At 41.5% G+C, this 10,177-nt stretch overlaps 1 pseudogene across 1 annotated transcript; it reads left to right on the top strand.

Moving 5' to 3' along the window:
- Positions 1 to 582: 582 nt before the first annotated feature.
- Positions 583 to 2,619, top strand: LOC308426865 (small ribosomal subunit protein eS19-like; annotated as a pseudogene). Its single transcript has 2 exons — positions 583 to 595; positions 2,214 to 2,619. The product of its transcript is annotated as a small ribosomal subunit protein eS19-like (transcript).
- The last annotated feature ends 7,558 nt before the right edge of the window (positions 2,620 to 10,177 follow it).

Below are 10,177 nucleotides of genomic sequence, written 5' to 3'. Positions count from 1 at the left end.
CACTGTCACCGAGCCTTGGACAGAGGCCTGGGGGACTGAAAAAGAAACACACACAGACACATACATGGGTCACTCAATAATGGGTAAATGCCACCCAGGCTGAATCAGACACAGGAGAGAGGATGTTCTGTTAATCAAGCATGTGAAAGGACCTGTGATGAAATGACGTGTAATTGTCATTGCTAATGACAAAATTGGGCTGCATTTGTCGGGAAGCCATAGAGAAAAAGGCACCAAAAAACTTCTGGAGGTGTGCTGCCATTTCTTGCCGCTTCAGTGGACTCGGGCTGATCGGATGATGTGGAGGACATGTGGATGGAGTGACAGAGAGTTTGGCTTGCTGGTACAGCTAGTTGTGCAACACTTGTGGGTCTCCAGTCTTTGCTGCTCTTCACTGATCTTTGCTTCTGGAGTTCCTGCTGGTCCCTCCTGCTGACTGAAGCCTAAGCTGAGGCCTGGCCTGTCTCTGTTTGGTCTTGACACCACTGTGGCCATCCTGACTCCACTGAATTGGACTGCTGGTGTGTCCGTGAAGTGTTTGCCAGTGGATCGAGCTGGGGTGGGGGTGGGGTATACCACGGTATGGAGTGTGGAGGTCAGAAGACAGCTTTAAGGACTTCATGCTCTTTCTCCTTCCATATTGCAGATCCCAGGGGTTGAGCTCAGGTAGTCAGGTTTGGCCACAAGCACACTGAGCCATCTTGCTGTCTCTAATTTTATTATATTTAAACAACGTCTCAACAAAACTGGAAAGCTTTGGTGCTCAGTTACCTCTATTTAAAGCCTTATTACATTATGTACCTGTGTTTATTAAATAATAATTTGGAATGATATAGTACCAAGTTTATATAGTTATTATAAAGACAAAAAAGGTAGAACAATTCTTAGAAAGCAGTGTTTAATAAAAGCTAGCTACTATTAAATATCTATCTTTAGCTTAGTGGTATATATGGCAGGCACCAATGCTGTAAGCACAGTTGTTTTTTTTAAAAAATAATGTTTAATATATTTTAAGATTATATCAGCAAATCCTGAGTGAGATAACCCAGTCACAAAAGAACAGACATAATATGCAGTCACTGATAGTGGGATGCTAACCCCAGAGGCTTGTACTCCCCCAGAAACAACTCACAGACTGTATGAAGTCCAAGAAATAAAGAAAACAAAAACTATACATATATTCATAAAACAAGAGGACTTTGACTATTTCCATGTTGCGTTTTGTTTTGCATGTACTTTACGCTTATTGCAACTAGTACGTTTTCAATGCATACTGTCAAGCCCTTGAAAAAAATCAAGTACTGACTAAAAAACATATTCACATGGTTTTATGTAAAATTTATTTTAATGTCTGAAAAAGCAGTACTGACAAAAATGTATAATTTTAAGCAAAAAATGTTTAAAATCTTTAAAAAAATAATAAGCTGTTAGTCTTTTGTGTAGATGGAAATATCTCAAGAAACACTTCTTGTTATGATTAATAATTTGAGTCTTATTTGTAACAGATAAGAGACCAATGTATTTTCCATGTATTTTCATGTTAAAAAAAAATAAATCTTGTTTTGAAGACAAAAAAAAAAAAAAAAAAAAAAAAAGATTATATCAGCAAATACAGGAAACTAGGCTGATTTGGGATGTTCTCTCTTTTGTTCCTAACACACAGAAATCCTGGATAAATTTAGAGACGAAACATTACATCATAGCTGCACTAAGAAAGGGTGAGGAAGAGGAGGAGAAGGAAGTGAAGGGGGCAGACAGCAGGTGGGAAGATGGACAGATGACAGATGGGCAGGCAGGCAAGCAGACAAACATGCCAGCAAGCATGGACTTAAGTATCAGAAGCAGTAGCTGAAGCCCGGGCAGCTCCTGTAGGTTTCAAAGTGAGATGCTGGCCTTAGGCTGAAATGGTAACAGCACTGAGAGGCCCCTTCAAATCATGGAAGCCATGCTTACAAGGAGCCAGAATGAAGTTACACATGAAAAACTAGGATAGCAAAAGACATCTGCATCTATAACTAAGGAACTGAAAGAACTAGCTCTCCCATGGTCTGAAAAGTAGCAATTTTCTGTATCCCTGGGATACTCTCCTGGAAAATAAACAAAAAACTGAAGAAACAGAACAAAAACAACCCGTCCCCCACCCCCGAACCTGGCTCGTATTACACACCAGGCTCAGAGTCATGGTGTGCCTGACGTCCTATGACTAAACCAAGGAATCAAAAACGATTACAACCCTCAGAACTCTGCCATAAGCCAACACAAATTCAGCCTGAAGTTATTCTTCAATAAGACAGGTATCCCCCTTTCCCCTGACTGGCAGAGGATACTTGGAGTTACTGTTAACCAGCAGGAGTTCATTAGAGCGCTGGCAGCCTTCCTCAAAATGTCCAGGAAGCTGAAAGTCCCTGAATGGGTGGACATGGTTAAGTTGGCAAAGCATAAAGAACTTGCCCTGTATGAGAACTACTCTAAGAGTGTGGCCCTCCAAGTCCTCTATGCCCTGGAGGGGCTGAAAATGGTGGAAAAGGACCAAGATGGGGGCCGCATGCTAACACCCAGGGACAAAGAGATCTGGACAGGATCACTGGACAAGTGGTAGCTGCCAACAAGAAGCATTAGAACAAAGGATGCTGGGTTAACAAATTGCCTCATTCATAAAAAAAAAAAAAAAAAGATAGGGTATCCTGAATCTATGCTAAAAACAACCTCTGATAAGGATTCACTTGTAGAAACTTAGAAACCTTGTGAAGAAGCAAACCAACGTGAGGAAAAATACGAGAGCAGATAAGGAAGCACCAGTGTCTTTGTTAGTCATCTTCCTGTTACTGTAACAGACTATTTGTGATAGTCAACTCAAAAAGATAAAAGGTTTAATTTAACAGATGGCTTCAAAGGGAGAAGAAATCGCTTGCTTCTTGGTGTTCGGGAAGCAAAAAAAGGGAATATGCAAGGTTGATGAATGCTTACAGTGGCCTAACTTCCTTCCACTGGGTTCTACTTCATAAAGGGTTCCACCACTTCTGGACAGCACCCTTGGCTAGAGACTCTATTTTCAGCAAATGGGCCTTTGGGTGACATTCAAGATTTGTGAGCAGACCTGATCCAAGAATGAAGAAAAATAACTGGTTTGATGGTCATGCTTGGTTGTCAACTTGACTACCTCTGGAACTGAAACCCAACAATGGAGGCCACCCTGTGAGGGCTTGTTTATTCTGATGTAGAAAGATCCATCCCTAATGTGGATTTTTGAGGTAGAAAGACCTCCAGATCTAATCTGGGTCACCCCTTGTACTGGAAGCCTATATAAGACATAGAAGAAGAAAGCTTTTGTTTTCTGCCTGCCCGCCCTCACCCTGCTAGCAAGTTCAGTTCTTCACTGGCATTAGAGCCCAGTTCTTCAGGATAATGGCATCTCCTGAAGACCAGCAGAGACATCCAGACTCATGGACTAAACAAATATTGAATTCTTGTGCCTTCCTTTCACGGTCATTGTTAGACTAGCTAGACTGCAGCCTGTAAGTCATCATAAATGTATGTGTTGTGTGTATGTATATATGTATATATATTCATTCTATAAGTTCTGTTACTCTGCAGAATCCTAGCTAATACAAGTGGTAACTTTAAAATACACCTGTTCATATCTGCTTTGTTCAGAAAGAAAAGAAAAACATCAAAAGAACAGGTTAACCTGAAAAGGGACCAGACAGAAATTCTGGAAATCAAGTATGCATTCAACACAGGAAAGTTCTGTTGTAAAGTAATGAAGAAATCTAAGGAAGCTCTCAGAGGATGGAATAAATCTATGCATGTTTAACACCCAAAACAAAAGTTGTGAGATATAAAAACATAGTTAAGAAAGTATAAGAAATGTCTACTGAGAATTTTGAAAGGACTGGGCAGGAAAGGGGCATGTAATCGTTTTCTAATTAATTAAGATATGAGCTAATAATTTCTAAGCATTGTTTAGGAATAGGTTAGACAGAACATGTTGCCTGCTTGGCACAGATGTGAGCAATGTAAAGATAACTAGAAAAAAAAGGAATAAGACTTCATTATTTTATAACTAACTAACTAACTAACTAACTAACTAACAACAACAACAACAACCCCCCAAAAACCCCCAATCACCCTAAAAGAAGATAAGAAGGCCAAGCACAGTGGCTCATGTCTTTATTCCAGCACTCAGGATGCAGAGACAGGCTATCTCTGTGAGTTCAAGGTCAGCCTGGTCTACCAAGTGAGAGTTCCAGGCCAGCTAGTGAGACCTTCTCTCAAAACAAAACAAAACAAAACCCACAAAACAACAAAACCACAAAACAAGACGAACCAAAAGAAGAGGAAAGCCAATGGAAAGCTTGTGGATGAAAATACAAAGGAAAGGAAGGTATTATAAACACACCAGTGGCAGAAGCCAAAGTCACTCATTCTGAGCATCCTTTTTTAAAAGGCTGAAAAACCAGATTTCAGTATGTTATGAATAGTGCTAGCATGATTGGATACACATGTGCGCACACATATGTACTCATGTACAAATCTACCTGTTAATTTATTACTCTTGGTGACTCAAGTAACCATATCTTACTGTTGCAAGGCTGAGTCTATGCCACCAGCAAGGTCAGAGATCTAGAATGTGTGAAGACAGAAGTGTTAAATTCACCTTCTGAGGCAAGCGTCAGAATACTGAACCTCTGAGGATCACTGAGGAGACCCAAGGGGTGTTCCTGTTGTTCCTGACTTAGTGCCAGGGTGTTACAAAAGAGTCTCAGGTAAATGGCAGGAAGGGAGGCTACAGTGAGCACCAGAGAAATAAGTCACCATGTAAATTCGTTAAGACCAACAATATATAAAGCATGACAGTACTGAACACATAAAAATGTGTGCCATGAGAAAAAAAATATAGTCCATGACAATCCAAAGAAAATAAAAAGTAGTTCCAGAAATTAACTCACATGCTCTGTTTTTCTTTCCTCTGTAACTAGTTATCTTTTGTGTTCTCAGCATGAAAACATTTGATGCTAGAAGCTGATAAATTAATCACACTCACCTGAGGCCAGGCTGAGGCCCCGTGTGCACTGACATGTAGTGTTCTTGTGTTTATCTAACAAGGTAGGGCATGTTTGAATCGTGGGAGAGATGCTATATTTACATGGTCAGCATTGACCAAACCTGGTGGCTCCCAAACTCAACTTTGTATTAAAATCTTTTGGGTCTTGATAAAGGTTCCAAAGAGATGCTCTACAGGCCTCTTGGATCAGGAGCCCCCGGGGCTCAGACGCCTGGATTCTGTGAAGCTAGAAGGTAGGTGATCCCAGCTTGCAGGCCAATGTGATGACCAGTGTGTCATAAGAAAAGTGAGCAAAAAAGTAAACAAAGATGTGTGAGAATCATGAGGTGGTGGATTACAGACAGCTTAAACTTCAGGCCAGTTCTAGAATGATCTGTGCATTTTTTTTCCCTTAGCTTTTACTTCTAAGCCTTTCAGCTTCATCCCAAACTAAAAATTTAATATGAAGGTTTAAATAGGGCTTAACGGTCTGTTCGTAGTTGACTCATTCCCGTTGAGACCACCCAAAGACTGATGATGCTGATCACGCATACAGCCTATCTTCTGCTATCACAGCTTGTCCTCTGTGTATGACAGGCTGGTAACAGCTATTGACTCCGTAGAAAATGCCACTCTGTGACAAGAGTGTTTGTTCTGCGCTCACCTGACAACTGTTGGTTTTGGTTTGTTTGTAATTTTTATTAAATTATTTTATTTATTTACATTCCAAAAGCTGTCCCCCTTTGTTGTCCCTCCTCCCCAAGTTCTTCACCCCACTCCCACCTCTGAAAGGATACTCCCCGACCCAGCCACCCACCATTGTTAATTCAGAGGGCTACTAGAGAGACTAAGGTTGGAGAGAAGATTTGTCGTTCACAGCTTACTTAGAGAAGGTTTTTTTCTGCCACCTAGTGGGCATTTGAAGACATGCCACACATAATTCACCTCTTCGAACACTGCCTGTCTTACAGCTTAACACTGATTTTTGAACATTGTGGCAATACTTCTCTTTACACTGATTTCTAGGTCAAATACTTCATGTATGAAACTTTTTAACTCTTTCAGTCCTTCTGAAGACCTTTAATTGTTTCTTAAAAACCTGGCTCTAGGTGATTCAGGGACGCTCCCAGACGCAGGATGTAAGCAGCAGACCATATCCTGTGTCCAGACTTTCAATGGTAGGCTGCCTCTTGGTTATCTCCTTTGGCTCTGTGGCTTAAATATTGTGTGAACTCAGATGACTCTGGAGTTTATATATTCCACATCAGGCTTTTGCTTTGGCTGTATTTCACAGATCCATCTCCTTGCCATCTTTTCTTGGATGTCTAATAGACTTCTTAATCCTGGTTAGACTGGATCAACACACACACACACACACACACACACACACACACACACACAATTTACCCTGGTTGTCTTGTTATCTCAATATATGACAATTCTATCCCTCTAGTATTAGTCAAACTTGATTCTTTAATCAAACCTCATATTAAATATATCAAGAAATTATCTTGTATATTTCCAAAATCCCAAGACTTTCTGCTATTCAACTGTCCCACCCTGGAATAAGCCTGTATTATTTGTAAATGTCTCCTTAGGCTTCCTATATAGTCTAGACTTTAAAAAAGCAACAAAAGCAGTTCAAAATTATTCAACTCTCTGGTCCTGCCACTCCTGTACAAACCTATCCAGTGGATCAGCCAAGTCAAAGCCCAGGCCGTTACAGTGGCTTCTGGGATTGTGATCTGACATCTTGTGCTTTTGCTGTAGAGGTCTTGTTGGGGCATGAGCAGGGTTGTCTTGAAACCACAGCAAGTATGATCACCTGCACTCGACCCTCACATGACTGTGGAGAGGGTGAGGGTAGTCATTGAAGCCCATGCCTGAGACTCCATCCCCACTGAGATGCCCACAGCTGCACACAGTCCTGCCCTGGCTGCACATCTGGGAGGTGGAAAGCTGCAGAGAAGACTGACTGACCTGAGGGCTCCAGTGGTACAGCCCCCTTGAGGTGTCACTCATGCAGAGTCAGCTTTTCGGGGATGAGTCACCCCCTTTCCTGATCACTCCAAGCTGACTTGGATGAAACTGTCTCTTTGACCTACCTTTATCTCTTCCATCTGTGGTGAACAGAAATGGACTACTGTCCCTCAGATCCTGCCCCCAGCCTTGAACTGCACTTCCCTGATGAGTCTTCCACAGCCACAGCTGGCCGCTCTCCCCACTCTTTTCTTTCGACTTGGTACCTTTTGCTTTGGGTCTTTGACTTAAAACACCCTATTGAAGGCTTCTGCCCCACCCCCCTATCTTTCAAGGAAAATTTTCATTCTTTTCACTCAGCCTTTATTCAATGTTGCCTTGGTTTTTTTGTTTTTTGTTTTTTAATATGCTCATTTCATACACATTGCCTCCCTTAAATATTCCTCAAAAGAACAGGGGCATAGGTTATGTTTCCATTGCTGTGATCAAGCACTACAACCAAGGCAACTTAGAGTTTATTGGGCTTATGGGCCAATGGGGGGGGATAATAGAGCCTTTGATAGTGGAGCAAAGGTATGATGGTCTATGTCTTGAGCAGCAGTTGAGATCTCACTTCTTGGCTCAGAAGGAGGCAGAGAACATACTGGGAATAGCATGGGTCTGCTGCACCTAGTGAACCCTTCTCCCAAATAAGATCACAACTCCTAACCTTTCTCAAAGAGTTCTACCAACTGGGACCAGGAAGCCAAACATATGAACCCTACAACAGTCATTCTCATTCAAACCAACACATCTTACTCCCTGGATCCGTGGGTTTATGGGCATATCATAATGTAAAAACGCATCTAGTTCAACTTCAAATGGCCTATGGTCATTCAGGTTCAACACTGAACCAAAGTTTAAAATCTCTGAGATGTCTCTTCACTAACTTGTTGTAAAATCTTATAGCAAATTACATACTTCCAACATATAATGGTACAGAATATACATTACCATTTCAAAAGGGAGAGAACACTGAACCAAAGCAAGACCAAAACTCAGCAGGGCAAACTCCAAATCCCACAGCTGATGTAATCTGATGACACAGGGTTTAGATGGCTCAACTTGCCTGTCTATTAATACTTGTTTTTCATGTGCTGATTTGCCTCATATGTGTCTCTCCCTCATAAATATCCCATCGCTGTGGCATCTCAAGGTTTTCAGTGCAAGCCAGGTTTCATGTCACAGCTACCTGTGTACCCTCACCCTAAATAGTGGGACTGCCCATCACATAGTCCTACAGCAGCTCTCCTTAACCAGAGGACAGTCTACAAACCTTTTACTCATGAGTCCTTCACGACTCCAAGCCAGAGCCACATGGACAAAACTTTCCAGCCCAGCAGCCCACGTGGAATGGAGCCCACTCCTCCAGAATCACATTTACAGCAGCTTCTGTGTGTTGTTGCTCTTTAGGAGTTCCATTAGGCCTTTACTTTCCCAGAGCTGAAGGCTTCTCTGGCTGGGGTCTTGGCGGAGGGGCCTCGTTCTTTATTTCATTGCAGATCAGGCTTCCCCTTAGTTGGCTTTTTTCTCAGCACAAACCCTGGTTGTTTTCCCCCTTCCTTAAACTGTATATTTTGTATTTCTTTCTGTTCTTTCACTTTCTGATAAATTTGCATTAAGGATAAACTCTAATAACCATACAACAGAGTAAATACTAGGTCATCTTGAATCTCCTCCACCAAAAATTTAGATAAAACATTTCAATTTTGCCTCAGGCAAGTTCTTAAGACAAGGGCAGAAAGCAACTGTATGCTTTGCCAAAATATCACAAGAATGCCTTCTAACCTAACGACTTCTATTCTCCTTTAAAACTTCTTGAGCTGGACCTTTATAGTCCAAACTGTCTTCTGAGCTCCTACTCACACGGCCAGGTTCGTGAGAGCAGTAGCCCACTCCCGGGTCCTAACTTCTGTCTTAATTTCCTATTACTGTGACCAAATACCACAGCCAAAGCAACCTACAGAAAACATATCAATTAAGATTCCAGAGGGTTAGTCTGTGACGTCTTGGTAAAATGCTGGGGAAGTAGCTGACAGCTCCCATCTTGATCCAGTTTGAAACCTCAAGCTTGTAACGAATGAAATGCCACCTTCAAGGCCACACCCTTTAATCCCCAAGTTTCACCAACTGGGGACCAAATATATAAACAAACCTATGAGGGCCATTCTCATTCAAACCACAGTTGGTTATGTTTTTCCTAGTTTGCTGCTGTCATGTCTGCCCAGTGATGTTCTTGTCCTGATGTATGGCTGGAACTCAGGATTCACTTATGACTAAATCATGCAATTGGTTAAATTTAATGAGTATGGGAAGGAACTATGGAATGGATTATAAAATATGAACTTGCAATAGTCCTACTTTCTATTTTTAAACAATTTTAGTATTTTTCTTGTTATTATCTCTAATCATTTCAATTATATACCACATACTGGCTTCTAACTTGAAGGAGGAAGGCATCTGACCTACAACCTTACTACTGTTTTCACTTATCATCACATTTGCAAATGGATTGGGTTACAAAAGCAAAGAACCATCATTGAGTAATTTAATCAACCCTCTTTCAGCTTCCACTGTTCCCAATGCAAGACGCTGTGCAGAGGTCTAACATGGGCTGAGCACAACCTCACAAAAAGAACTGGAGCTGTGTGTGCACAGCAGCAGTCAGTGAGAATGTACAACAGGGACATATCCAGTCTAAGCCAGCCATTGTCACTCCCCAGGACATTGGTCACCTGGGATGATCTCGAACCTTCATCTTTAGTTTTAACTATGTGCCTGTGTGCAGTTATGTGACTGTTTCTGGGCATTTCCAAGTTTACATCATGGTAGACAAAACATTACATTGCTTGAAATCCTGGAAGCTCCTTAGGTGTGGCTCAGGTAGCCACAGCTCACAGAATACTGCTTGAACTGGTCATGTGAGCTAGATGAGCTGATTAAAACTGTGCTTGTCACATTAAGAGGTAGTTAAGCACCAAACACAAGCATAAACTGAGTATGCCAAGGGAATTAACTCAGGAAGCAAAGAGCTGACACAAATGTCATTTAAAGTGTCACTGTAGGAAAGAACCTTTACTGTACCAAATTTCTTCTAGCAGACATTGTCACACA

Source organism: Micromys minutus (assembly GCF_963924665.1).
Source record: "Micromys minutus genome assembly, chromosome: 1".
Taxonomy (NCBI): Eukaryota; Metazoa; Chordata; class Mammalia; order Rodentia; family Muridae; genus Micromys; species Micromys minutus.
Note: the sequence above shows the minus strand (reverse complement) of the source record. Positions and strands in the feature narration are given on the sequence as shown.